The sequence below is a fragment of the Chionomys nivalis genome, chromosome 5 (assembly GCF_950005125.1).
Source record: "Chionomys nivalis chromosome 5, mChiNiv1.1, whole genome shotgun sequence".
NCBI classification, from domain to species: Eukaryota; Metazoa; Chordata; class Mammalia; order Rodentia; family Cricetidae; genus Chionomys; species Chionomys nivalis.
The window spans coordinates 75,113,726-75,140,968 of NC_080090.1; the positions used below are offsets into that span (position 1 = coordinate 75,113,726).

Consider the following 27,243-nt stretch of genomic DNA (forward strand, 5'->3'; position numbering starts at 1 on the left):
CCGTACGTTCTATACTGATGCCAATAAATCAGGGAAGGCAGGTTACAAATCAGAAGACTTGGGTAAGGTGGAACAAAGTCCTTATGATTCTGTCCAGAAGGCAGAATTATATGCCATTCTTATGGTGCTAAGGGATTTTAAAGAACCTATTAATATAGTTACTGATTCACAATATGCAGAAAGAGTTATTTTACATATTGAAACTGCTGAATTTATACCTGATGATACAGAACTAACCTCTTTGTTTATCCAGGTGCAAGATTTGATTAGGAACAGGCTTTGCCCTATGTACATAACACACATCCGATCCCATACGGGTCTGCCAGGTCCTCTAGCACAAGGTAATGCAGAAATTGATCAATTATTGATTGGTAGTGTGCTACAAGCCTCTGAATTTCATAAAAAACATCATGTTAATAGCAAAGGTTTGAAGAAAGAGTTTTCTATTACATGGCAACAAGCTAGGGAGATTGTAAAGAAATGCCCTACTTGCTCTTTCTATAACCAAACGCCACTGCCTGCAGGGGCTAATCCAAAGGGCACCCAAAGGAATGAAATCTGGCAGATGGATGTGTTCCACTTTGCAGAATTTGGCAAATTAAAATATGTTCATCACACCATTGACACGTATTCAGGCTTTCAGTGGGCAATGGCTTTAAGTTCAGAAAAAGCTGATTCGGTTATCACTCATTTATTAGAAGTCATGGCTATCATGGGTATACCTACACAAATAAAGACAGATAATGGTCCTGCTTATGTCTCTAGGAAAATGAAACGGTTTTTTGATTATTACAATATCAAGCATGTTACAGGTATACCATACAATCCTACAGGTCAAGCAGTCATAGAAAGATCAAATCGAACTATAAAGGATATGTTGAACAAACAGAAAGGGGTGGAAAACACCCCCAGAAATAGGTTACATAATGCTTTGTTAACCTTGAATTTCCTCAACGCTAATGAGAAGGGAACATGGGCTGCAGAAAGACATTGGATAATGGAAAAGTCTATTGAACTAAATCAACCAGTTTATTTCAAGGATGTGCTGACCTCACAATGGAAGCCAGGAGATGTGCTGCGTTGGGGAAGGGGATTTGCTCTTGTCTCCACAGGTGAGGAAAAATTGTGGATTCCATCAAAATTGATAAAGGTTCGTTTTGATGAAGAGAAGCCAGTTGGGAAAGATAAATAACAATTCAATCACATGGATGGCAATCATACTGATGGTAAGTAATACAGATAGGTTGGGGGCAGGGTTCTCTTCTTATCTCCACAGGAAAATACCCATCTTCAAAGAATTTAAGGGACCCCTAATATTTAATTACTGATGGAGGGACTTGTTCTGTAAGTATTAATTTATATATATATATATATATATATATATATATATATATATATATCTTAAACTTTCTTTGCTTTTCCTCATATCTGTGTCTTTCTTTATATGTCAGTATATGTCCTCGTTGTTAATGTTTAAATTTCCCATAACAAGCAACAAATTTTCCTACAGTAATCTTTGAAGTTTCCAGGATGAAGATGGGGCCCCACAACATCAACTCCATCTGGTTTTTATGACGTCATGATTTTTTTTTAAAGCGCTAATATTAGACCTGTTTTTTGGTACCAACTACAAGAGACAATTTCGAATGGTGCACATTTTTGACAACACTCTGGTCGGACCTTCTCAAAACGCTCTGAGACTAGTTACAATTTTCTTAGGTCAAAGGTTAATTTGGAAATTTTACCATCATTTGCTTTCACAGGACCCCCTAAGAAGAACGTCGCCCCCATGTCAGCTAGAAGCAATCTTAGAGGACGTCATCCCCTCTCCCAACAGAGTTTGCCCTCAGGGTTAGGGACATCTTTTAGTGGTTGGTTTAGGGTTGAGGGGATGGGGTGATATTTTTATGGACTTAGAAAAAAAAAAGAAGAGGAGGAGGAAGAAGGGGGATTAACTGGTTTTTTGGGATGATTGGTATTTGTGAATTACTGTTTATAGAAAATTGTACTGGTACTGTTTCTTGTATATTGATATGTTGAATATTGAATGTGAGTGTTCCTACCTCTATTTTTGTATGAGTATGCTTATAACTTTGTCTATATTATATTGATACATCTACCATATTACATTGTACATTTCTACCTCTGATACTATGACATTGTTTACAGTTGAAGATCATTGTCTTCATATATTGCACAGTTGTTTATTCTTTTAGTCTTCAAAGTTAGATAGGTATTGAGAATTATATGTTTGTCATATTTATTTTTAAGTTTATCAGGTCTTTTAGTTGCATAGAGATTATATTTAGTATAGATAGTATGATCTTCAGCCTCTTCGAAGAGCTGTAGAAAATGGCCTTTAATCTAACCTAAAATTTCTGTGCCAAAGAAACACAATTACTCCTGGCAACACCACTCTACTCCCGAGAGAACGTTGAGCACCAAAGACACTCCACTCGGAGCTTGTCTTCTTGGCAGAACTGGCCTTTGGGTTAAGAAAAGCCCATACCTCAACTTCTGACAAAGATACAGAATATCCCTAAGTGGATGAAACAGGATTGTCTTATCTTGCCAAGACAGGGTAGGATAGTCCTAAGAAAGTTCCTTGCCTTTAATAATGGTATGCCAGTTATGTTAGGCCTTAGCCAAAGTTGGTTGACTCAACATTGCAAACGAGACTTTGGGTGATTGCCCAGGTAGTCAGTTGTCTCTGTCAATTGTTGCACATTTTGGATATCTCTTGATTGTTAAGTAATATTTATTCCCTTCTCAGATCTTTGACGGAGTTGAAGATTATATAATTGTAGTTACTCTCTATGTTATTTAGACTCCTTGAGATAGAATGTTTAGCAAAAGTTTTGTCCTCAATATTGTTTGTTATATTTATTATTTGTTATTATTGTATATAGTTGCATTTGGTTTGGTTCTATCTTATTTAGACAAAAGGGGGAGATGTAGGGACATAGCCCCACCCATTGGGGGCGTGTTCGCCTCGGGCTAATGTTTACGGATAAAGCTGCCGGGCGTGAGCCCAGCAGCCCTTTTCTTTTGCTCCACTTTTCCGGTACACTGCGGGAACCTGTGGTCCTGTAAGTTTATTTCCTTATTAAAGCTGTATATATCTATATAATCTGTCTACATTCATTTGCGCCACCACAGCATTCCTACCTGTAAGCTTCATAGGGCACATATGATGAACACAGTGTCTGCTGCAGCAAACACAGAAACCTCTGTCAAGCATCAAGATTATTACTACTGTCATCTTTTTGCCCAAACATGTATCCATGCAAAAACAACCAACTCACATAAAACACAGCCAACCAAAAGCAAAAACAATAGGCAAATCCATAAATCAGAAGACTTACAAAAACAGAGCTTCAAAACAAAGTACGGAAACATTTTTTTAAAAAAAATCATGAGATTACACTTCACTAGGGAAATTCCACAGATTGAGTAACAATTTATCAACATAATAAAATAATATATAGACAAATTATATATATATACATATATATATATGAGAGATACAGGATTAGATTTAAATGTACTACTTTAAAAAAATTCAAGGGGAGCTAGCCCACTGGCTCAGAGATTAAACAATTGACACCCTTACAGAGGTCCTGGGTTCCATTCCTTGCACATGCATGGGTGGCTTACAACCATGGAATTTAAAACCTCTTCAGGCTGGCCTCTGAGGACACTGAAGACATGCAGTGCACAGATGTATATATATAAAAAAACACCTATATGGAGAAATGAAATAAGTTACATTCAAAAATTTAAGGACCAAATAGATAATTCAAACAAACAGATAATAAACATTACCAAGACATGAAAAAGAAACAGAGGAAATCTGTTAAACCATAGACAAGAAAGCTACCAAAGTAGATAAATATGAAAATATGGAGAAAATCAGAAGGAAAATATGCAGTATAAAAGACTTGTCCCCGTTTGCTTCTCTATTGCTGTACTAAAACATTGACCAAAAAGAGGAAAAGATTTACAATTCAAGGGCACAGTCCATCACTAAAGGAAGGAAGGGAGTAAGTTTTGAAAGCAGGAATGTGGAGTCACGACTATGGCAGAGACCATGGAGGGAATTGCTAAATGAATTGCTTCCCCTGGCTTGCTCAGCTATCTTTTTTATATAGCACAGACAGACCTAAAGGGAATGAGTGATCTACCTACAGTGGCATGGACCCTAACACATCAACCAACAGTCAAAAGAAGAAAAAAGAATGGCACACAGACATGTCAACAGACTAATCTGATGGAGATTATTCCTCAATTAAAATTCATTTTCCCCATATACTGCTAGGTTTGTGGCTAATTTTTTCTGCTATTAGTGTGTGGTATGTGCCCATTTGTGTGTGTGCCCAAAGAATGGTCTATTAGAGAAAGTGGGATATTTAAATAATCACCTATTATTAATAGAATGATGTTAATCTATGACTCTAAATCCAGTAGCATTTCTTCTTTGTGTGTGAAATTGGGTGTCCCTGAGTTTGGTGTATATACGTTTAGGATAGTAATGTCTTCTTGGTAAACTGTTTCCTTAATTAGAATGAAGTGTTTTAATTTGTCTCTTTTAACTACTTTTAGCTTGACATCTACTTTGTCAGATGTTAGGATAGTGATGTCAGCTTCTTGGAGTATATGACTGGAAGACATTTGTCCATCCTTTTACTCTAAGTGGTGCCCATCTTTAATGCTATGATATGTCTCTCAAAGACAACAGATAAATGGATTTTATTTCATTTTCAGAACAGTCAGCCAGTGTCTTTTGACTGGGGAACTAAAACCATTGACATTAAAGTTATTGAAATGTGTGTGTGCTTGTTGCTCATTTTTGATGCTGTTATTTTTTTGTGTTCTCAGTGTACTTTGATTTTTAATAAGTATAGGTTTGCTAGTCTTATTCTAACTTGTTATGCAATGTTAGGTTAATATCCCTGAGAGGCCTATTTTTTTTTCTGAAGGGAGGAGGAGTGGACAGCAGAGAGAGGAGGTGAGAGGGTAGGGACTGGGAGTAGATAAGGGAGAAGAAACTTCAGCTGGGATTTCATATATGAAAGAAGAATAAACAATAATCATGGCTTTGTATTTTTTCAAAGTCTTTTGGCTTAGGTATTCCTCTTTTCAGCCTATAATATTGCTACTGGTAATTTTTTTAGGATTGGTTTGTTGCCTAAAAAATAAAAAAAAATGATTTTTTTTAGGCTCTTAATGGCCTGGGATGATTCTTTTTCGTTCAACAGTGGCAAATAGTTTTAGTCTACACTGCATGTCAGGGTCTTTTATGATTTAGAATGCATTGCTCTAGGCTCTTCTGATTCTCAGAGTGTCCACTGAGAACCAGAAATCTACAGTTATCTCTGATTGGCTTTCCTAAATATAGAAGGGTTTATCACTTGTGACTTTCAATACACTTTCTTTCTTCTCTGTACTTAGTGCTTTAACTAAATATGTCATGGGGATTTTTTTTTCTAGTCTTTTCTGTTTAGTCAGTGTGCTTTTTGCATCTGGGTAGGTATATTTTTTCTTGGTTTGGGGAAGCTTTCTTCTATGATCTTACTGAAGTATGTCATTGATTTAGAATTCTTCCCTCTCATCTAAGTTAAAAGGTTTGGTACTTTCATGGTGTCCCACATTTCTAGTATATTTTGGGTTATATAGATATAGATATAGATATAAATCTTGCACCACCTCTACATTATCTTTAAATCTTTTTTGTTTGTTTGTTTGCTTTTTGTTTTTCAAGACAAGGTTTCTCCATAGTTTTGGAGCCTGTCCTGAAACTAGCTCTTGTAGACCAGGCTGGCTTGGAACTCACAGAGATCCGCCTGCCTCTGCCTCCTGAGTGCTAGGATTAAAGGCATATGCCACCACCTCCCGGCGATCTTTGAATCTTGGTATTCAACATTCTGCTTGATTCATTTTATATGTACAGATTTTTGTAAGTTTTGTAGTTGGCATATTGGCGCTTTCCATTCCCTTTTCATTTCAGCTAGAGGCTTCTTCACTGTTTCTCAAGTCTTGTATTAACTTCATCATTTCCAAGACTCTTATGTGTATGTTTGCTTGGACATCATTAAGGCATTTATTTTTCTTAATTTCATTGAGATGTTTTTTGTTTGCTTGTTTATTTTTTTTCTTTATATTTTAATGTTTTCTTTGAATTTCTTGAATTCTTTGAAGAAGTTCATGGTGCTTATCCTAATTTCTCTGTTTTGGGATTTATCAATATAATCCTTATTGACAAACATCTGACTATTGGCATTATAGGTGAGACACTTTGATTTTAATTCTTTTTTTATTTTTGTAAAGAGATCTGAGCATGTAGACTTATTTTGTTTTTTCTATATCTAATATGGTCAAAACAGATTGGGACAGAAGAGAGGAGTTACTGTTGGATGGGGTCTAGAGATTGTAAATGACTTAAGTGGAATAAAGTCAGGTCGACAGAAGGGATAGAGCTAGTGTACAGAATGTGTTTTCTATTCTAAGCCTGTATTGAGATAGACATAACTTTATAGACTGACTATGATCTGGAAGGAGCCTGTGGGTTTAAGGGTAGGCAGGTCAGGTTTAATAAGAATATTGAGGTTTTACTTGGAACAGGCAGGCTATGAGAAACCTAGAGTAGAATTCTTTTTTTATTTTTATTTATTTTATTCTTTTTTTAATTAAAATTTCCGCCTCCTCCCCGTTTCCCATTTCCCTCCCCCTCCTCCCACACATTGCCCTCTCCCCCCCAATCCCCTCCCCTCCCCCTCTCCCCACTCCTCTCCCCCTCCCCCCACTCCATTCCCCCTCCCTCTAGGTACTGAAGAGCAGTCCAAATTCCCTGCCCTGCGAGAAGTCCAAGGTCCTCCCACTTCTATCTAGGTTCAGGAAGGTGAGCATCCAAACAGGCTACGCTCCCACAAAGCTAGTTCATGTATTAGGATCGAAACCTAGTGCCATTGTCCTTGGCTTCTCATCAGCCTTCATTGTCTGCCATGTTCAGAGTCCGGTTTCATCCCATGCTTATTCAGTCCCAGTCCAGCTGGCCTTGGTGAGCTCCCAATAGATCAGTTCCACTGTCACAGTGGGTGGGTGCACCCCTCGTGGTCCTGACTTCCTTGCTCATCTTCTCCCTCCTGCTCCTCATTTGGACCTTAAGAGCTCAGTCCGTTTCACCAAATTGGGTCTCTGTCTCTATCTCAATCCATTGCCAGATGAAAGTTCTAAGGTGATATGCAAGATATTCATCAGTATAGGATAGGGTCATTTCAGGTTCCCTCTCCACAGTTGCTCAAGGTACCAGCTAGGGACCTCTCCCTGGACACCTTCGAGCCCCTCTAGAGTCAAGTCTCTTGCCAACCCTAAGATGGCTCCCTTAATTAGGATATATATTTCTCTGCTCCCGTATCCACCCTTCCTATATTCCAACCATCCCATTCCCCCAAGCTCCCCCCATCCTCCCCCCTTCTCACGTTTCTCACCCCATTTCCCCCTAGCCCCTAATGTGATACCTGATTTAGAACTGGTAGGATGGGGGTGGGTTTCTATGGAAGGAAGAATCAGGCAGACTTTCAGGCTAGACCTTGAGAAAGATATCCAGAATGTGAGTGGGAAGAGGTTGTCTCAGTGGTTAAGAACATCTTCCTCTTGCAGAAAACCAACATTCTGTTCTCAGCAGCCACATGGTGGCTCTCAACGACCTGTAACTCCTGTTCCTGATGATCTGATACTCTCTTCTAATATCTAAAGAAAATATTCTAGATTTTTCATCTGTATGAACTTCTTTAACAATGTCTCCACCAAATGCTACAGCTCAAGAGAGAATATCCTTGATTTAAAATAATCTACTCCATGAATATATTAAGTCCTCATACTTAGTTTAAATTTCTTATTAATATGAGTCAATACATGATTTCCTTGGGAATTTAAATTGTTTCTTAACATTGGAAGTTGGTGCTATCCCACACAGCACAACTACATTCAAGTCTTTTAAACATATCCAAATGAGCAATTGTTATTTTTAAAATATCTATTAGTCTGTGCAATTTAGAAGTATGATAAATCTGTTTATCTAGTTAGGTTGCAAGAATTGACAACATTTTACAGAGATCCACAAAGTTTATTGTAATGATTATTTAATGGCAATTTAGTTCATTCATAAGGAATTTCTCAAAAATAAAGAAAAAAAATTTAAAACAAAATTGAATACATAATCTGTGCATAAGAATAAAATATCATTGTGTTTGCCTAACAAAAGCACAGGATCATTGTAAGATACTAAGAACATAACGAAGCAGCACTGAATACTCTCAACTCTAAAATAAATATAAAAAACAGGCTCAATGAACATTAACAAGACCTCTTCTGATTGGTTAGTTCTTCATTGGTCTCATTTATTCACAATCAGCCTTTAGGGACGTCTTATCCTTTCTGGAGAATAGATAGGGGTAGGGGCAAAGTGGGAGAAGAGCTAGAGAAGGGGAGGAGAGCGAACTGTGGTTGGTATGTAAAAAGAATTAAAAATTGTTTCCTTCTTTTAATTCGTCTTCTATCTGTGAATTCAAGTTTCAAGGCCCTGAGTCTGGAATAAAAGCGGGCCGGGGGGGCTCTTGATAAGTCTGAATATATAGTCCACATTGTTTACATGCTCATATCAGCAGGGTAATGTTTTAAGAATTAGGAAAGATTTATGCTTGCTTATGAAAACCGACAACGAATGAATATCTGTTGTATCCACCATAGATATCTCTAACCCTTCTTTACATATAATACTAAGACAGGGATATGCTAATCATCTTCAGCTTTGTCAACATATCTTTACTTTTACATATTACTCCAAAGATTGTTGCAAGCTACAAAGATTAATGTCGAACGTGGAGTAGATGAGGTTTAGGTTGTATTTTATTTTGTATTCTGTTGAGTATTACTGTGCCGTCTGACTATAAAATAACTTTGCTTATCAAACTGTCCTTATATCCAGCAGACTACATAATTTACATTGGCTTTTTTTTTTTTTTTTTTGGTTGTTAAAATGTATAGAGCTCCCCTTCACAAATTTAACTAGCTGTCATTTATTGTAGTCCGTGAAAAAGTGACTAAGAAATCCAAACTGGCTGACGTCCAGTCTAAACTAAAACTACTTGGAAACAGAAACTTGAGTTTTACTAAAACTAACAAAGGGGAAAAAGTTTAAGAGAGGTTGTAACCATATACTCACAATAAATCAAGATAAACAGACTCACATATATTAGAAAGAATATGGAATTCTTAAAGTTTTCCATTTCCCAAAATAATTTTGATAAGAAAATCTAAGAAACTATCAGATCTATGAATTTCAAATAACTGTAAATTTAGAAGAATATAAATGAATTAGTTGTATAATAAAATATATTTATTTTATTTGTTTTTTATTTGAAAATGGGTTACATTGTGCTACTCAGGCTGTACTAAAACTTGTGATCCTCTAGTCTTAGATAACCATACAGAAAAAAAAAATGGGAAGCCTAAAGTTGAGGCATGTACAGATGAGTTTCAGAAAAAACAAATAAACTAAAAATAAAAGCATATTGTTAAAGTCTGAATTGGAAGCATTTCTTAAGCTAAACTATAGCACTATGATGATTATGAATTAGAAGACTAATTATGTTTGCTAATGCTTACCATTGGAGTAATCAAAACATGCAGCATAATTCCAAAAGAGTTTTAGAAAGGGTAGTAAAAATTAACAATATGACTCTAAAATGGATGTGAAAATGCAAACAACATTAACTGACCAAACAATATTAAATAAAAGAATAAATCTGAAAAACTTTGAACACAATCCTAACTCACTATAAAAGGACACTAAGTCAATGGTATCCATGTAACAGTAGACATTCATCAATAAAACAAAATACATCTAGACATAAATAGGAACAAAGAAGGCCAAACATTTCACTGGTAGGAGATAATCTTTGCAATGAATATTGCTGGAAAATCTATACATATGCACATATAGTTTATGACAAAAAACTAACCATGAAGTTTTGCCTTGAACCACTTATAAATTCCATTTCAAAAATTTATAGATTCTTTCTCAAACCATAGACTTTATTGCAAATTAGAAACTATAAAATTCTTACAATAGGGGTTCTTAGTAAAGGCCAATTTTGTTATCTACACAATCAAATAGTAGATGGAAATATCTAAACACAAAATTAATGCTGATTGTCTTGTATCAATGATACTGACCAGGAAAAACAGTAGTCTTGAAATAAAATAAGTAGCAATTTAATTTTTAGACACTAATTTTGTTTTGGATAAAATGCACAGCATGAAAAATAAAATTATAAGTTTGCAGTGACTTTTCATAGAAAGGAAATATCTGTATTATTTAAAAGACATTGAGTAAAATCAAAAACCACACTAAACTGACAGGTAATTGCAGTGAAATATGCCCACTCTAATAGATCAGTCAAAACGATTCGATCCTTAATAATTAAATTTTTAAATTTATTAAATTTTAAATTTAAAAATAAATAATTAAAATTTTTTACAGTTCAATGGTGTAAATATTTCCATAAATAATTAAAGAAGTAAAGCATATGAATGGGCAATGAGAACAACACAGTATACTTAGTAATATTTTTCTATAGAAATACAAACTAAAACAATGATATAGTATTAGATTATATATAAAAAATGTCAGGTGAATTACTTATTAGCATATATTTATCAACTGGATTGCTCAAAGTTAATACTAACGCAAAGTAGTAGAATCATTTCATGAATACTCTACTGGCTTATTAACTATCTATAGAAACATTCTTACTATCCATATCCTATATGTATTTCACAAGAAAAACTATATGCAACATAGCCCTTTTCTGCATAATTACTTCAAAACTAGAAATAAAACAAGAAGAGAGTGAATTAATAAATTCTGAACTCTATTCACCAATAACTACTGATCACACGGCAACATATCCATATCTCAAAAACAAAAAAAGCAAGCCTGTGCACATAAGCAAGTTTTAAAAACACAAAGTATAAAACTGTGATTAAAAATTCTTAATGAAATCAAGGAGTGTAATGTTGCAGGGGGCATGTTTGAAAGATGCCCTGAGAAGTTCACTGGGATGTCTACTCAGTAGGAATTCATCTCACATTACATCTTTATATAAATCTCACATTCAGACAGAAACACTGTAGATAACTTTGTCTTTACAAGGTGCATCATATCTTAATTTATCTTTCTTTACATGCACACAATGACAGCTGTCCAGGTTCTATAGGTTCAACTATTTGTATACAAATATAATTTAATGATTTAAATATGAGAAAACATATCTTAAACATAAATTCTCTTTTTATTATTCTGCTTTCTCATTAGAAATGGTAACCTTGTTTTTTGTCATCCTTTTAGTTTTAAAAATGATTTGTTTTGGGGATTACAATTGCAATGTTTCCTTACCTCTCTTTCCTCCAAATCCTCCAATATATCACTTTCTCTCTTTCTAATTTTACTCTCTTTTTTTAAATTGTTGTAACATGCATATTTGTTTAAACATGCATATTCCTAAACAATCTCTCAGTATGAATTTATGTATGTTTTTTAGGGCTGACCATTTGTGATAGGGAATCAAATATTGTGTTTTTATCTGTAAAGATGAATTATTTCTCTCATTCCCACTGCTCCTTAGTTGTGTGTAATTCTTTATGTAGGTTTGGGGCCTCATGGGCTTTATCCCATCTACTTTATCATGTCTCAGTTAATGTTTAGGTAGTCATGTTGGTAAGACTTATTGATTGTAGCTTTTGATATTTCTAGGATTTACAGTCTCAGAGAAAGCTCTGTGGTCCTCTGGCTCTTAAAATATTTCCAGCCCTTCTTTTGTAATGTTTTCTGAGTCTTAGATATGGGCATTCTTTTGTAGATGTATCCACTGGGACTGAACTTTACACCTCATCATTTTAATAGCGTGACTTTCTGATGTTGTAAAGGCAAGTTACCGCGAGAGGTGAGGACTACTCTTATCTGTGGGTATAAGAACAAATATTTAGAGTGCAATTTTGGGTTACATTATTTTAATAAAATGGTGGTGTAGTAGAAGCTGCAGGCTGTGTTCCTGCTGCCCCAGCTCCTGGTCGCCTGGCTAGCTTATGGCCCGAAATAACAACACACAAACTGTATTCATTTTTTATTGAAAAAAAATAAATTTTCCACTTCCTCCCTGCCTCCCATTTCCCTCCCCCTCCTCCAGCCCCTCTCCTCCTCCCACCACTCCTCTTCTCCTTCCTCTCCAGTCCCAAGAGCAGTCAGGGTTCCCTGCCCTGTGGAAAGTCCAAGGTCCTCCCCCCCTCCATCCAGGTCTAGGAAGGTGAACATCCAAACTGTCTAGGCTCCCACAAAGCCAGAACATGAAGTAGGATCAAAACCCCATGCCATTGTCCTTGGCCTCTTATCAGCTAATGAGGAGCAGAAGGAGGGAGAACATGAACAAGGAAGTCAGGACCACGAGGGGTGTACCCACCCACTGAGACAGTGGGGCCAATCTATTGGGAGCTCACCAAGGCCAGCTGGACTGTGACTGAAAAAGCATGGGATAAAATCGGACTCTCTGAACATGGCGGACAAACTGTATTCTTTTAAACACTGCTTGGCCCATTATATCTAGCCTCTTCTCGACTAACTCTCACACCTGGACTAGCCCATTTCTAATAATGTGTGTAGCACCCCAAGGTGCGCTTACCGGGAAGATTCTAGCCTATGTCCATCCTGGGTCGGAGCTTCATCGCATCTGTCCCAGAGAGCAGAGCTATCGAGTCTGAGCTCACTTCCTCTTCCTCCCAGCATTCTGTTCCGTTTACTCCACCCACCTATGTTCTTACCTATGAGGGCCAAGCAGTTTATTTTTTAACCAATGACCTTCCTCCATCATTTCCCCTTTTTCTGTTTAAACAAAAAAAGAGGAAGGCTTTAACTTTAACATAGCAAAATTACATATAACAAAACAGTTATCAAGCAAAAATTACAATATTTACATCTATTTCATCTTTATCATAACTAAGGAAAACTATAACTAACTATTCTTCAACTCCATCAAAGACTCCAGAAAGATACAATATTACCTAAGCAAACAAGAAATAAGCAACTTTCAAACTCTACAAATGACAGAGACATCTCGCTGCCTGGACAGTCACCCAAAGTTTCTCTGTACTGTTGGGGCATCCGTCTTCGGCCTACAGGCCCATAGTTTCCAACAGACATTTCCATGAAGCAGGAAATTTCAAAGGCAGTTCAGTCACTATCTGCTGTGTCCTGCAGAATGTCTTGCAGACTCTTTCATGAATCATGAACTCCAAAAGATCATCTTACCTTTAGGCAAGTTCAGCAGTCCTCTCTCTGTGGGTTCTTTGTCCAGTTTATGCAACAGTCCAGGCAAGAGCAGTTTCTTGCCCAAATGGCTATCAAACTCCATAAGGAGCCTCTTCGATGCCCACCTTCCTCTTGAAGTAGATTGGTGCTGCCAGGAGCAGACATGTCTCATTGTCATGAAAAGCCCTAAATTATTAAAACATTAAATAGCATATTCTGTAGTCTTTGAAAGATATGAAGAATGTCTATCTAAAATATATCTATGTACATCTAGAAAATCTAACATGACTACAAACTTGACTATTATAGATAACTATTCATTAACAACTTATATACATGACATTTTTACATGAGCTACACAATCACAATACCTTAATCAATATCAGAAATACATATACATATAACAAAATAGACCTTAAAATCTATACCAATGCAAATTATTCATATCTATATCATATCCCCCTTTAAATGTAAAAGAACATTTATAAGCAATATTTGGGAACATGGGCGCCGTTTTTTCTCTCCAAACTACTTCCTGCTGAATGGGAGTGCTGTTATTTAGGTCTTTCATGGTATAACCTGTCTCCTAGGTTCATCTCATTCGCAGTTGAGCAAAGTAATTTTTTGAGGGTGTTCACAACAACCTTTCGGGAGGGCGTGGTCTATCATACCATATTGGGATAGAAACAATCCACAGAGTCTCGTCCTCTGTGAAAACAAAAGAAGAAACTTCTTTCCAAAGCATCATATCCTTAGATCCAAATTCTGAAATCATAATACCCTTATGATATCCATTCTTGGCAGCCCATATAATGAAATGTCTCTCTGTACTTAGCTCCTTTACAGTCAAAAAATTTAAAGAAAACACAATGTACATAATCCAGACTTTCTGTGAATTTTCCATTGTTACATGGCTTATTTTTACTCTATCAGTTTACTTTATTCTGTCTCTTTAAAGACTTTACCCTTTTTTTTTAAAGGCATTAACTTTATTTTCTATATTTTTTTTTCTTTTCTCTCTCAAGCCTACGTACATTCATCCAACATTGTGATTCATTTGGTGGTCTGAATCTGTCCTATTGTGAATCTGTAATTTTTTTACTATCCAGGAGCATTTCTTAAAATGTTAAGCACTTCTTAAAAACTTAAGTTGCACCATGTAGGGGTAATTGCGGTAGTTCCTGCCTGAGACCAGCACAGTTCAGCGTGGCAGAGCTGAGCCTCTCCTGCCTCAGAACCATTTGGTGTCCCTGAGCCACACACAGTTCCAGGCACACAGCAGTCCACATTGCCATCAAGCAAGCCGTAGCACTTTACTCCAAATGCTTCATTCAAAAGCTCTGTGTCCCACAGGAGCCAGACGGAGATCACAATGGTGGCACAGCTCAGAAAGCCAGCATTTTAAAACAGCCTTTTTTTTCCTGCTGCTGAGTCAGGACTATTTCTTTGCAGCATGCAACCCACAAACAGCAAAAAGCTGTCTTAAATTCTCTCTGTCTCCTTTTTAAGTCCTCTCAGGTTTTACGTGGCATTAGTTAATCACGTTGAGCGTCATTCTGTTGTAATAGGAGCGGCGGGCTACATTCCTGGCACCCAGCCAACCGCATGGCTAGCTTATGCCCCGAAATAATTACATGGAAACTGTATTCTTTTAAACACTGCCTGACCCATTAGTTCTAGCCTCTTATTGGCTAATTCTCACATCTTTGATTAACCCATTTCTAATATTCTGTGTAGCACCACGAGCTGGCTTACCAGGAAAGATCTTAACCTGCGTCTGTCTGGAGTGAGAGAATCATGGCGACTCCCTGACTCAGCTTCTTTCTTCCAGCATTCTGTTCTGTCTACTCCACCTACCTAATTTTCTCTTCTATCAGGGCCAAGCAGTTTTCTTTATTAATTAACCAATGAAAGCAACAAAAAGGTTTCAAATCTGGTTGGGACAGTTTCTCCTTTGGAAGCTTGCATGCTGTTCCTTGGCATCAAAAAAGCTAGTCCTCCCACAGTTAGGAAGCCTGCACTGGGTAGGACTAGGCCTTCTACTTATGTGTGACAGTTGGGTAGGTTGGTCTATTGTCAGACTCCTATCAGTGGAAACTGGGTCTGTCCCTAGTGACTGAGCTAGCTTTTGGGAACTCATTCCCTTTACTAGGTTGCCTTGTCATGCTTAATACAAGGGGAGAAGCTTAGTCCTACCACAACTTGATATGCCATGCTTGATATGCCATGCCTGCCCCTTTCTGAACAGAAACAGAGGAGGAGTGGATGGGGAACAAAGGGAAGGAGTAGGTGAGGAAGGAAGTTAAAAGGGAGGAAAACTCTGGTCATAATGTAAAATAAATGAAAAAATTTAATTAATAAAAACTGAAAAAAAAGTTAGTGTCCTTGCTAGAGAGATGGATAAGTTTGCTGGTTAAGACTGATCTTTGCTCTTCCAGAAGAACTGAATTTGGTTCCAGAATCAGTGTCAGGGGGTCACAACCATCTACAACTCAAGCTGCAGGGGATCTTATGCTCTGGTGTTTAAGGGCAATTGTATATTGCATTCCCACTTGTAGGCACACATACTTGCACATAGTTAAAAATAATAACACATACACCACTCTCCCACTGCATAGTAGTTGGCTCCATTTCTAGTACCAGGCATGTGTCACATAGACACACAGTCTGCCTTTCCCGCAAAACACACATGCACACGTCTCACACACACACACACACACACACACACACATTGGGACAGGGAAATATAGTACAGAGGACCCTCCGTCTTAAATTCTTGCCGAGGCCATTTCAGGTTTAACTACAGATTGATCTCCTTGATGGAGAATCCCATGAAAACTTACCCAACTCTTCTAGGAACCAAAAATCCAGATGTACTGTTGTAAGAGCCCACTTGTTTGTTCTCGGCTGCCCAGACTCAAAAAACCACAAAGAAACTATATTAATTAAATCCCTGCTTGGCCCATTAGCTTCAGATACTTATTGGCTAATTCTTACATATTAATTTAATCCATTTCTATTGATCTGTGTATTGCCACGTGTCTGTGGCTTACTAGCAAGGTTCCAGCATGTCTGTTCCCGGTGGCAGCTACATGATGTCTTACTGACTCCATCTTCTTTTTTCCAGCATTCAGTTTTGTTTTCTTTTCCCCACTTAGCTCTATTCTGCTAAGCCAAAGGTCAAAAGAACTTCTTTATTCATTAACCAATAAAAACAACACATATACAGAAGAACTTCCCACACTAATGTGCAAGCTAACTTATCTTAATCTTTGTCAAAACTGCCAGTTTGTTCAGAACTACCTTCAGTTACCTGCTTACTTTAACTTCTGTCAATACTACTTGGTTTAGCAAAGGCCCAGGTAGTTGCCCAGGTCCTTTTTTTTCTGTCCTTAAAAACTGCAGGTTCTGGACATTCAGGAACAGGCCTAGATTCCTAAACACTTGAAAGAGGCTGGAAAAAAGATTTTCAATTGACTAATAATAATAATAATAACAATGCTAGTCCTCATGGAGGAGACATTGAGATCTCAGGAGCCTATGGGGCCTACTTCTGTAATATCTTCAACACTAGGGACTTACTTCTTTCTACCTCAGGGAGCCAACCTAGTTGATTGCAATAGTCTGTAATACTTTTGAAGTTCCTCAGAAAACCCTGACTCATGACTCATGACTGGGATTATTTTTTTGTTAGATGGTCTTTGGATTTGGGAGAGAACTTCATCAGTCTAGGTGAGAAATTTCATTTAAACATGTATATCATACACACATGTATTAATGGATTTTTAGAGGGGGGATGATAATATTGTGATACTTCATGATTTTTTCAGATACCTCCCCATTATTTTGTCCTTCTCCACTTTACCTCTTTATTTATCTCCTTGACCTTCCTATTTATAGTCCACCCCTTCCCATTTCCCTATCTAATCACTTGTACCTTGTCATTCTGTTCTCCGTTCCTCCCCTTCTATCCCAGCAACAGTTCCTTTTTACTTTCTTGATGTCTGCAATTACTCCATAATAAGTACTCACATCTGAAGATTTGGAGTTAAGAACAACTGATGGAAGAGAATGTTGTGGAATATTACTTTAACTAGACAAACATGATACATTTGTCTATGTTGCAGAATATTTACCTTAACTATGTTGTTATATTGTATTTGTTTATGCTGAATTTGTTTAATTATGTAAAGATGAGTTGCTGCCTAAGAAACCTGTTTACTCTAATAAAAAGCTGAACAGCCAATAGCTAGTCAGTGGAGGTGTAAGTGGGTCTCGTAGGAGGAGGAAAAATCTAGACTCAGGAAAGAAGAGAGGCAAGAAAAAGGAAGAAAAAGGTGCCACCTGGGGATAGTCATCCAGCAGCCCCCAGGAGCAGACATAGAGTAGGACATGAGGAATTAAAGAAAAGTAAAATGTCATTAAATAAAATGTAGATGGAAAGAATCAGGTTGAATTCGAGACCAGCCTGGTCTACAAGAGCTAGTTCCAGGACAGGCTCCAAAACCACAGAGAAACCCTGTCTCGAAAAACCAAAAAAAAAAAAAAAAAGAATCAGGTTGAATTAAGTTATAAAAGCTAGTGAGACAAGCATAGGATGAGGCCAAGCATTTTGTAAGTGCTATTAAGTCTCCACATCTTGATTTGGGAGCTAACTGGTGGCCCAAAATAAAACCTGCTACAAGAGAACATGTGATATTTGTATCTCTGAGTTTGGGTTACCTCATTCAATATAATGTTTTCTAGTTCCACTCATTTTCTGGCATTGTTCACAATTTCATTCTTACAGTTTAATAGTATTCCAGTGTGTAGGTGTGTATATATGCATATATTCACATACATATGCATGCACATAAATGTTTATGCATATATGCACATATATGTATTGTGTATATGCATATAAACACACATATACATATATATGCCACATTTTCATCACCCATTTGTTGATTTAAGAATATTCAGATTGTTTCCATATTCTAACTATGGATATAGAACAATAAACTTGAGAATCTGATTTTTCTTATACCATTATGTTGAAAAGCATAAGAAATTATGACATTGTTAATTTGCAACACACTTTTGTCAACTCAACAAATTTTGGTTAAGGACTGAATGCTTTAATTATGGTTTTATGAAGGAATAACGGATTTTCTATTCAGCTCTTTCAATACGCAGATAATATATAACACATATTAAATAAAGACAGTCCTAACTTTAACTAAATTGTACGAATCAGGTTTCCTTCAGGAAAAGATTAACCTCAGTTTAAAATTCAAATACATAATTTAGATATTCTCTTAAATAGTACTGAATCTTTTATATAGTAAATTGTAGTGTACTTTCTAAAGGATTGATGCTAATATTAGCTAAATTGTGCTGGCTAGACTTATGTTATTCAAAGCTATACAAGAAAGCAAGTAGCATTTATCTTTCTAGATATGGTTACCTCAACCAGAATGACTATTTTCAGTTTCACCAATTCACTTGAGAATTTCTTAAATTCATTTGTTCTTTACAGCCAAACAATATTTAATTGTGTGTGTATACCATAGATGTATGACCCATCTATGAGTTGGTGGACATCCAAGATATATTCCTTCTCTATCTATCATAAATTGAGAAGTAATGATCATGACTGAGAAAGTTTATATGTAGTATAATCCTTTGAGAATATGCTCAGGAGTGCTGGAGGTGGAATTCAGGCTGGATAGCATTAAATGGGCCCAAAGCATGTGACTAGCTAGGTCAATGGCCCTAGGGGCACATCTAATACTGTTAAGTGGACAAAGCATTAAACAGGCTAGTAAGAAGTAACATTCATACTGACAGATTAATGCTTCTTTCCAGAAGAATCTCCAGAACTAATCTTGAGAACAGCTTCTTTTTACAGTAGATGGTGACTAACAACTTGTCAGTGTAGAGATATTAGGAGACTGTGGAATCCTCGGTTCTAAATGGGAAATCATATCTCATGCTACCAAGGCTCAGGGATCATTATGGTGAACTTGGATAGGAGAAATTGTAAGACAGTGCACTGATTGTCCATAGTGAAATAGTGTTTCATGGAGGTGGCAGGACTGTTGTACACATGAACTCACAGTGGCTGTAAAGCTATGCACAAGAACTGTACAAGATCAAACCAGAAGAAATCAGAGTACGGACGACAGAAAGATTTACATTCTTAGCTGAGGAGCTCTTGACAGTTGATGGCTGCTGGAGAAGGGAGGTTCAGGTCCCTTCAGAAACATGGTCCCTGGGAGGACAGTCACACTCCAGAAAATAACTAACCCTGTATTTAAATGTACCACTAAAAGGACTCAGTAGTAGTTGTGGAGGCCCAAAACTATGAGCCTATTTCTACCTTCTCTGAAGGTCAGAGAGTTTCAGCTTTCTCAAAGTTGTTGCCATTCCACCCTGACCAAAAGCCAGAGAGTTGGAACTTAGTTCTAGTCCTACAAGGTTATTGTCTGTTTCTACCTCCAACAAACAAAATGACTCACCTAGATTTAGATCAGAGAGTTATTCTCTCTCAAGGTATTGTCGACAGGTGTGACTAATATCCAGACCTTGTATTTCAGGTATAGAGAAGTAGATCTGTTTCTACCCATAAAAAAGCCTAAGGATCCAACTACATTCCTACTCTCGTAGGGAGATAACAATGGATTCCACCCAAGGAGTTTTATGTCTACAGAATGTTTTGGTCTAGGGTATGAGTGTTACTTGTATTGTTCTAACAAGGCAATGTTTAAGAATGCAACCCACAGCCTTCAAGTGGTATGTTCATTTCCTTGTATGATGTTAATGCTGTTTTATTCTTACCCCTAAATTTTGATGTCAAGGGTATTTTAAGCAAATGGAAACTAAACACGGGTGATTTCAGTATTCAGTGGAACTCCCTCACGGTATTATTCTATGTTTTCTGTTTTATTATTTTCACTCGCATCGTCACATTCTTTACTTATTTTTCTAATCCTCATGCTCCTACCCTGGTAAATTACATTTCTAAATTGGTCTTTGGCAAATAGTTTTAAAACCAGAGCACTGATATTAGGAGGGAAAAGTGGGCAGTGTGTAAAAGAGAGTAAAGAAACTACCACATTTCAACATATTTTAGGACTGAAAGGAAAGAAAATTCAGTAAGTAATGCTAAGGATCTAAAAGCACCAGTGAATTAGAAAACTGCTGTAGAAACTGAATGGCCATAGATGTGGAGCAGCATTTTGAACAGTGAAGATCTAAGTAGATAAAATTGAAAGCCCCAAACACCATGGGTGAGATAGCCATGCCTTTAATGCTGGTACTCAGGATACAGAGGTTTTCCAGTATCTGAAGATTTGAGAACATTCTGGTCTACATAGTGCATTCTAAGCCATTCAGATCTATCTACTGGTACACAGCTAAAAAGAAAAAGTAATAATAAATAAAGGTAGACTTGCTGGGAATCTATTAATCTGGGGATGCTTGACTGCTCAAGTGAGAATGAGAGAGCAGCTAGAGTTGGCCAGTGAAACTGACCCTTAGAAGGCTGTTATATCAACAGCCCTGTAGAGCAACTGCCCATACACTGTTCATTGCAGTGCTCACAGAAGAACAAGCTCCTCCTACTGTCATACAATAGAGAGTAAGAACAAGTGAGGGCGAAGGAATCTTTCTTTCACTTTATCAGATTGAGATTCTTTCAGCTCTCCACCACAAGTCAACTTTTAGTTTGAAGTCTCTACGCTTAACATGCACAAAAAAAGTTTTTCTGCAAGCTTGTTAACCATCTTTTCTCAATTAACAAAATAGATTTTTATATATTGATAACAGTATAGTGGGTTACAGAAAAAATGTTTGCTTTGTCTGTTTGGGATCTACTTCATTGGAATTTGGAATTTAGCTAGCCCCTAAAAAGCACCCCTGTCATTTTGAATTATATCAGTGACCCTAATATATACTATAAACTACTTCCCAGATAAGGCGTATCTGAGAAAGTGAACATATCAACAACTAATTGACTATATATGAGTATGTAGGAAGAAAAGCCATTCTATTCGATAGCAAGTAGTCAGACTTGTGTGTATAGATTCAGACATAAGATAGCTGCCTCATAAGGTAGCTGAAATTTAATTATTTAAGGATGAATTAATACAGGCACTATGGAATGGTCTAATTAATACATTACCATTATCCAAATGTTCTGTGTTTATCTGTACTCCTTCCAGCCTTTTTTGTTTTCTTGAGTGGGTTGAGAAAGAATCATAACATAGACTTGATTTGCAATTTACCTGTCACTAAGTTTATTACATTAGGAAAATATTATATTTCAGAAAATCTTTATTTTAGTAATTCTCATTGATCTCTTCTGGAAGCCATATTTAATTTTTAGTGGCAATTGTGCTTTTATGAAATATAAAATCCATGGGTGTTGGGGGAGGCCACTTGTTCATTTCCTGGCTGCCAGGACTTCCAAAATAATCACACAGAAATCTGGATTAATTACAATACTGTTTGACCAATAGCTTAAGCATATTTATGGCTAACTCATAACTTAAACTAGTCCATTTCTATTAATCTGTGTGTTGTCATGTTACTGCAGCTTACCAGGAAGCTTTCAGTGTATCTGTTTCCTGCGGCTAGCTACATGGCTTCTCCCTTGCTCTGCCTACTCTCTATCTATTTCTCTTTCAGCCTGGTTTTAATCTGTTAGGTCATCGGGTGAAAGCAGTTTCTTTGTTAACCAATGGCAATAAAACATATTCACAGCATACATCACCTCCCACATATCCTTCCCTTTTCTGTTTGAGTAAAAAAGAAGATTTTAACTTTAACATACCAATATTACATACAACAAAGGTTATCATTTAAGAACTATAGTTACAATATTTATATCTACTTTCTTTTATCATAACTAAGGAAAACTATAATTATAACTATCTATTTTTCAACTCCATCAAAGACCCCAGAAGGATATAATATTACCTAAGTAAACAGGAAGTGCATTATAAGCAACTTCTAAAACTCTAGAATTGACAGAGACATCTCATTGCCTGACAGTCTTCCAAAGTTCTTTGGTAGCATTGTGGGCACCCATTTTTAGCTTACTGGCCCACGGTATCCAATAGACTTTTCCATGAAGCAGAAAATTTCAAAGACATTTTTAAATAGGTTGCATAGTTTTTACTGCTAAAGCTGAGTCTGGAAACCTGTTTAAAGAGTTCCATCTCTGCTTTCTGCCAGCAAACAGAGCAAGAAGCTTTGTAAACTCCGTTTTTTAGTGTTTAGAATTCCTTCCCAAACTCTCTCAAGTTTTTGGTTTTTGTTTTGTTGTTGTTGTTGTTGTTTGTTTTGTTTTGTTTTTCGAGACAGGGTTTCTCTGTAGCTTTGGTGCCCATCCTGGAACTAGCTCTGGTAGACCAGGCTGGCCTCGAACTCCCAGAGATCCGCCTGCCTCTGCCTCCTGAGTGCTGGGATTAAAGGCGTGCGCCACCACCGACCGGCACTCTCTCAAGTTTTAAGTGGATTTATTTGGCCATGTTTGTACCAATTTGTTAAGAGAAGGCCACTTGTTTGTTTCTCAGCTAGTCAGACTCTCAAAATTATCACATAGAAATTTGTATCAAATGCAATACTGTTTGGCCAATAGCTTCAGCATATTTCTGGCTAACTCTTATACCTTAAATTAATCTGTTTATTTCCAAGAGGTCGTGGCCTACGGGCAAAGTTTGGGGACTCCGGTGGAAGTGTTTGTCTCCTGTGGAGACTGCTACGTGGCTTCTCCCTGGCTCTGCCGACTCTCTCTCCATATCTCTTTCACCCTGGCTTACCTTGTTAAGTTGTTGACTGAAAGCAGCTTCTTTATTAGCCAACGGCAATAAAACATATTCAAAGCATATATTACCTCCCATATCACATGAGTTGCAGTGTGTAACCAAGAAGGCAGAAGAAAAAGATGGCTAAAGTTAAATTTCTTTAAAATGTATTTTTAAAGGAGTAATGAGAAGATGAGCTAGTGATCAAGTATATGTTGAGAGAAAGCATGCAAGACAAAAAAATAAATTAATAATTCTCCGATTTCAAAACAAATTCTGATCCTAAGTATATCATTGCACAGAACAAGTAAATGTAAATGGATATATTGACTGGGGCAATAAAAATCCTAAAGGCATGAGTTTTTTAAAGAAACAAAATAAAAACATTGAGTATATAAACTACCTTAACAAATATTTGAAAGTCCAACTTAATGACATATTACTGTAGTCAAAAGTCCCTAACCTCCATGTTACTTTGTTTTGTGGATAATCTATCTACAGATTGTTCTCAAATATATGAACACATTTCATGCATACACACATGAGCAGATGCAAGAGACAGTCACAGCAGAAATGATATGTGAAGAAAAGACAGATAATGTGTCAGGTGCTTTCTGAAAATATAGAAATGTTTGGCAATGCTGTTTTAAGGGAAGGGCCAGAGAGGGGGAAGCATGCTTTTTGGAAGAATTTGATATTTTGTATTTTACATGCTTTGCAGAACTATCACATTAGGCTACCCTTAATTTTATCCTCTTTTGTTTTTCTCCCTCTTACAACTTGAAGTACAACAAATAAAATATATGAGTGACAGAAAAGTTTCAATAGGTAATTGTAATAGAAAACTAAGGATCAGGATAAATGGCGAATATAAGAAAAGCAAAAGGAAATGGAAACCTGTACAAATATAAAAGTGGATCAGTGAAGTAAAATTCTGAAGATGAAGGATTGAAATGTTGACTCCCTATACACTCCTCTTGCAGGTGAGAAGATGGGAGTAGGAGGAGATGGGGGGAAATGGGATTGGTATGCAAAAATCAAAAAGATTGTTTTAAAAAATAAAAACTCATAATAAGAGAAAATGTAAAAGCAAAGTATGGACCCCAAAACAAAGAGACTTTAGATCAGAGATAAATGGATATATGATCAATCAGATTACAGTCCTCTGCCATTCTTAATGTTCATGGAATGAAGAGGTCAAGACATAAAATTCATTCGCACATCAAATTAATTAAAATAATAACATGACATGGGGTAAATGGCAGCAGTGTAAACATAGAAAAGTTATCCCAGACCATTTCCCCAAACCATCATGCTGTGGTGAAAATGGAAGGGAAAATTTGCAAGTATCGGGGCCTGAAATAATAAAATCAAATAGATCATGTTCAGACAACAAAATCCCCAATCTTTGCATTATTCTGTGTATTCTCAGAAGATTTAGCAGTAAAAGGTGATTTTGTTTTAAATGCCATTTTCTTGGATATTAACCAACCACAGAGGATGTAAAATCAACACAATTTCATTGATACTACTGGCTACTTAGCTGAGAGCATTACTTTAGTGGACTTGAACTCCTGATTTCACCTCTTGACCTCTGAAGGTAAAGATCTAGTTATCCACTAACAGATAAATTCTAAAACAATACAGAAATGAATCCTGTCATTTCTTCCTGTTTTGTCAGTGACTGACAAAACAAATGGCCAAATAGATGTAAAAAAGACTATAGGAAAGAAAAATTCCTGAGTAATTATGAAAGATAAAAGAGAGAAAAAAGTGATAGTATTTTTTTCTGCTCAGTGTTACCTTGTCTGTGTGATCGAAAATGACAACTTTTTTTTTTTCTGAATGAGAACATGTTGAAACTCATACAGAAGAGATGCATGGTACGCAGTCTGCAATGACAATACTGAGTCAATGAATGGACAAAGCCTCTCTCCTCGGACAGGCTCTTAGGTGACATAGTAAAAGTTCATTCTTTTAACCATTTGGGCTTTTTGCTTTTTAGAGATAAAAGCAGGTTAAGAAACAGACATTTTTCAATAATTCTTTTTATTATCCCTTTAGTACATTGTAAGTTAAAACACCATCATACATATATATGCATACATATATATAACCATCATATATTCTCTACCATATGCATCACATATCACATCATCATACACACATGCACACACACATGTGCGTGTGCATACCCGTGGGTACACTAATCTCTGCCTGTGATTTAAGCACTCTGCAGTTTTAAGAACTTTTCTGTGAATTATTAGTGATTCCTCCCAAATGCCACCCAAGATAAGGTCAATGTTCTCATAATTTTAACAATAAAGAAGACAAAGATAAAGAAAGATCAAATGGTTTATAAAGTGGTTCACAAATCTGCAGTGATTTCTAGCTCCAGGCAAGAACTCTTTCTATTTCTTCCTCCCAGCCTTATTGAGACACAATTAACAAGCAAAATGGGTATATATTATCTATTATAGAATGTAATTATATGATAAAGATATACATCTTTAAATGATCACTCTAGCCTTATTACAAACTATTACCTTAGTTATCTATATGTGCTGAAAACACTAATATTCTTCTTAATCTTCAATTATTTCACATATAATAGAGTATATATTTTAACCATCATACATTAACCACACATTAACATCTCCAATTTGTTCATACTTGAAACTTATATCCTTTAACTAAACTCCTCATGTCCCCAAGTTCACCACTAGCCTCTGGCTACCACCTTCCTATACTCTGCTTCCATGAGCTGTACTTTCTTAGAGTCCACATAGAATTGAGATCAGGCATGATTTAGCATTCAATGTATCCCTTATTTCTTTAGTGTAATATACAATGTATTTCCATTTTAGTGAAAATCAATGCTTTCCTTAAACAATATATCCTGACTACAACTTCCTTTCTCTATACTCCTCCCAGTTCCACTCCATCTCCTCTCACAGTCAGACACACTTCCTTTCTGTCTCTCACTAGAAAAGAGCAGGCATCTAAGCAATAACAACACAGCATAAGAAAGTTAAATACTATAAGATAAAACAAAACCATCACATAGAATTTGAACAAAACAAACCAATAGAAAGAAAGAGTCCAAGCATCTGAGATCCACTTGTTCATATACTCATAATTCCCATAACAATAATAAACTGGAAGTTATGCAAGCAAAGAACTTGGTGCAAACATGTGTAGGTTCTATACTTACTGTTTCAGTTCCTGTGAGCATATATGAGCTTTGCCCAGTTGATTTAGAAGGTGTTGTTTTCCTGATGTCCTTATTCTGTCTGGCTCTTACATTCTTTCCACCTCCTCTTCTGCAGGGTTACTTGAGCTCTGAGGGGAGTGATCAGATGGTGACATTCCATTTAGAACAGTGGGATACAAGGTTTCTGTGTACGTATGTTATGCCTGGCTGTGGGTCTCTGTTTCCATCTGCTGCAGGAGGAAGCTTCTCTGATGATGTCTGAATAAGTCACTGATCTGTGAATATAGCAGAATATCATTAGGAGTCATTCTATTACTAATTTCATTTTTTACTATGAATCATTTTGCCAGTACCTTTTTCTTTCAAGACCAATAATATTGAGGTTCACTCTAGGCTTCTGGGTTATCTAGTTTCTGATTCTTGATCACTCAAACAGTGATGAGCATGGATTCCATCTTGTAAGAGGGATTTAAGCCAAATCAGAAATTAGTTGGTTGCTCCCACAAGTTTTGTGCCACCAGTGCCCAGATATACTTTTTAGGAAGAACAGCAATATAGATCAAAGAGTTTGTGGCTAGTTTGGTGTTTACCTTTCGCTTTTGGTACATTCCTGTATCAAAAAACACCAGGATATATTGGTAAAGGTTCTATGTAGGCATCAGCTCAACCTCTTCATGTTCAATGAGTTGTATGGGTGTTGTCTTCAGCATGGGGCCTTGATGTCAGTGTGTGGAGAGCAGCCTATTATATTGACAAAGGCCTGAATTGGAGATTTCCATGGGACCCCTTTGGCCAAAAATTCAATTGAATGTAACCCAGTTCCAGTACTAGAAACTTTATTTGGTGACAAGAGATGGTCAGTTGGAACTCTG

General features: G+C 36.6%; 1 long non-coding RNA gene across 1 annotated transcript in view; it reads right to left on the reverse strand.

Moving 5' to 3' along the window:
* Positions 1-26,478, reverse strand: part of LOC130874096 (uncharacterized) — a 290,079-nt gene extending 263,601 nt beyond the window's left edge. The window contains exon 1 of the long non-coding RNA XR_009057115.1: positions 26,372-26,478. This is a non-coding gene — a long non-coding RNA (uncharacterized LOC130874096). The remainder of the gene's footprint in view (positions 1-26,371) is intronic.
* Between the last annotated feature and the right edge of the window lie 765 nt (positions 26,479-27,243).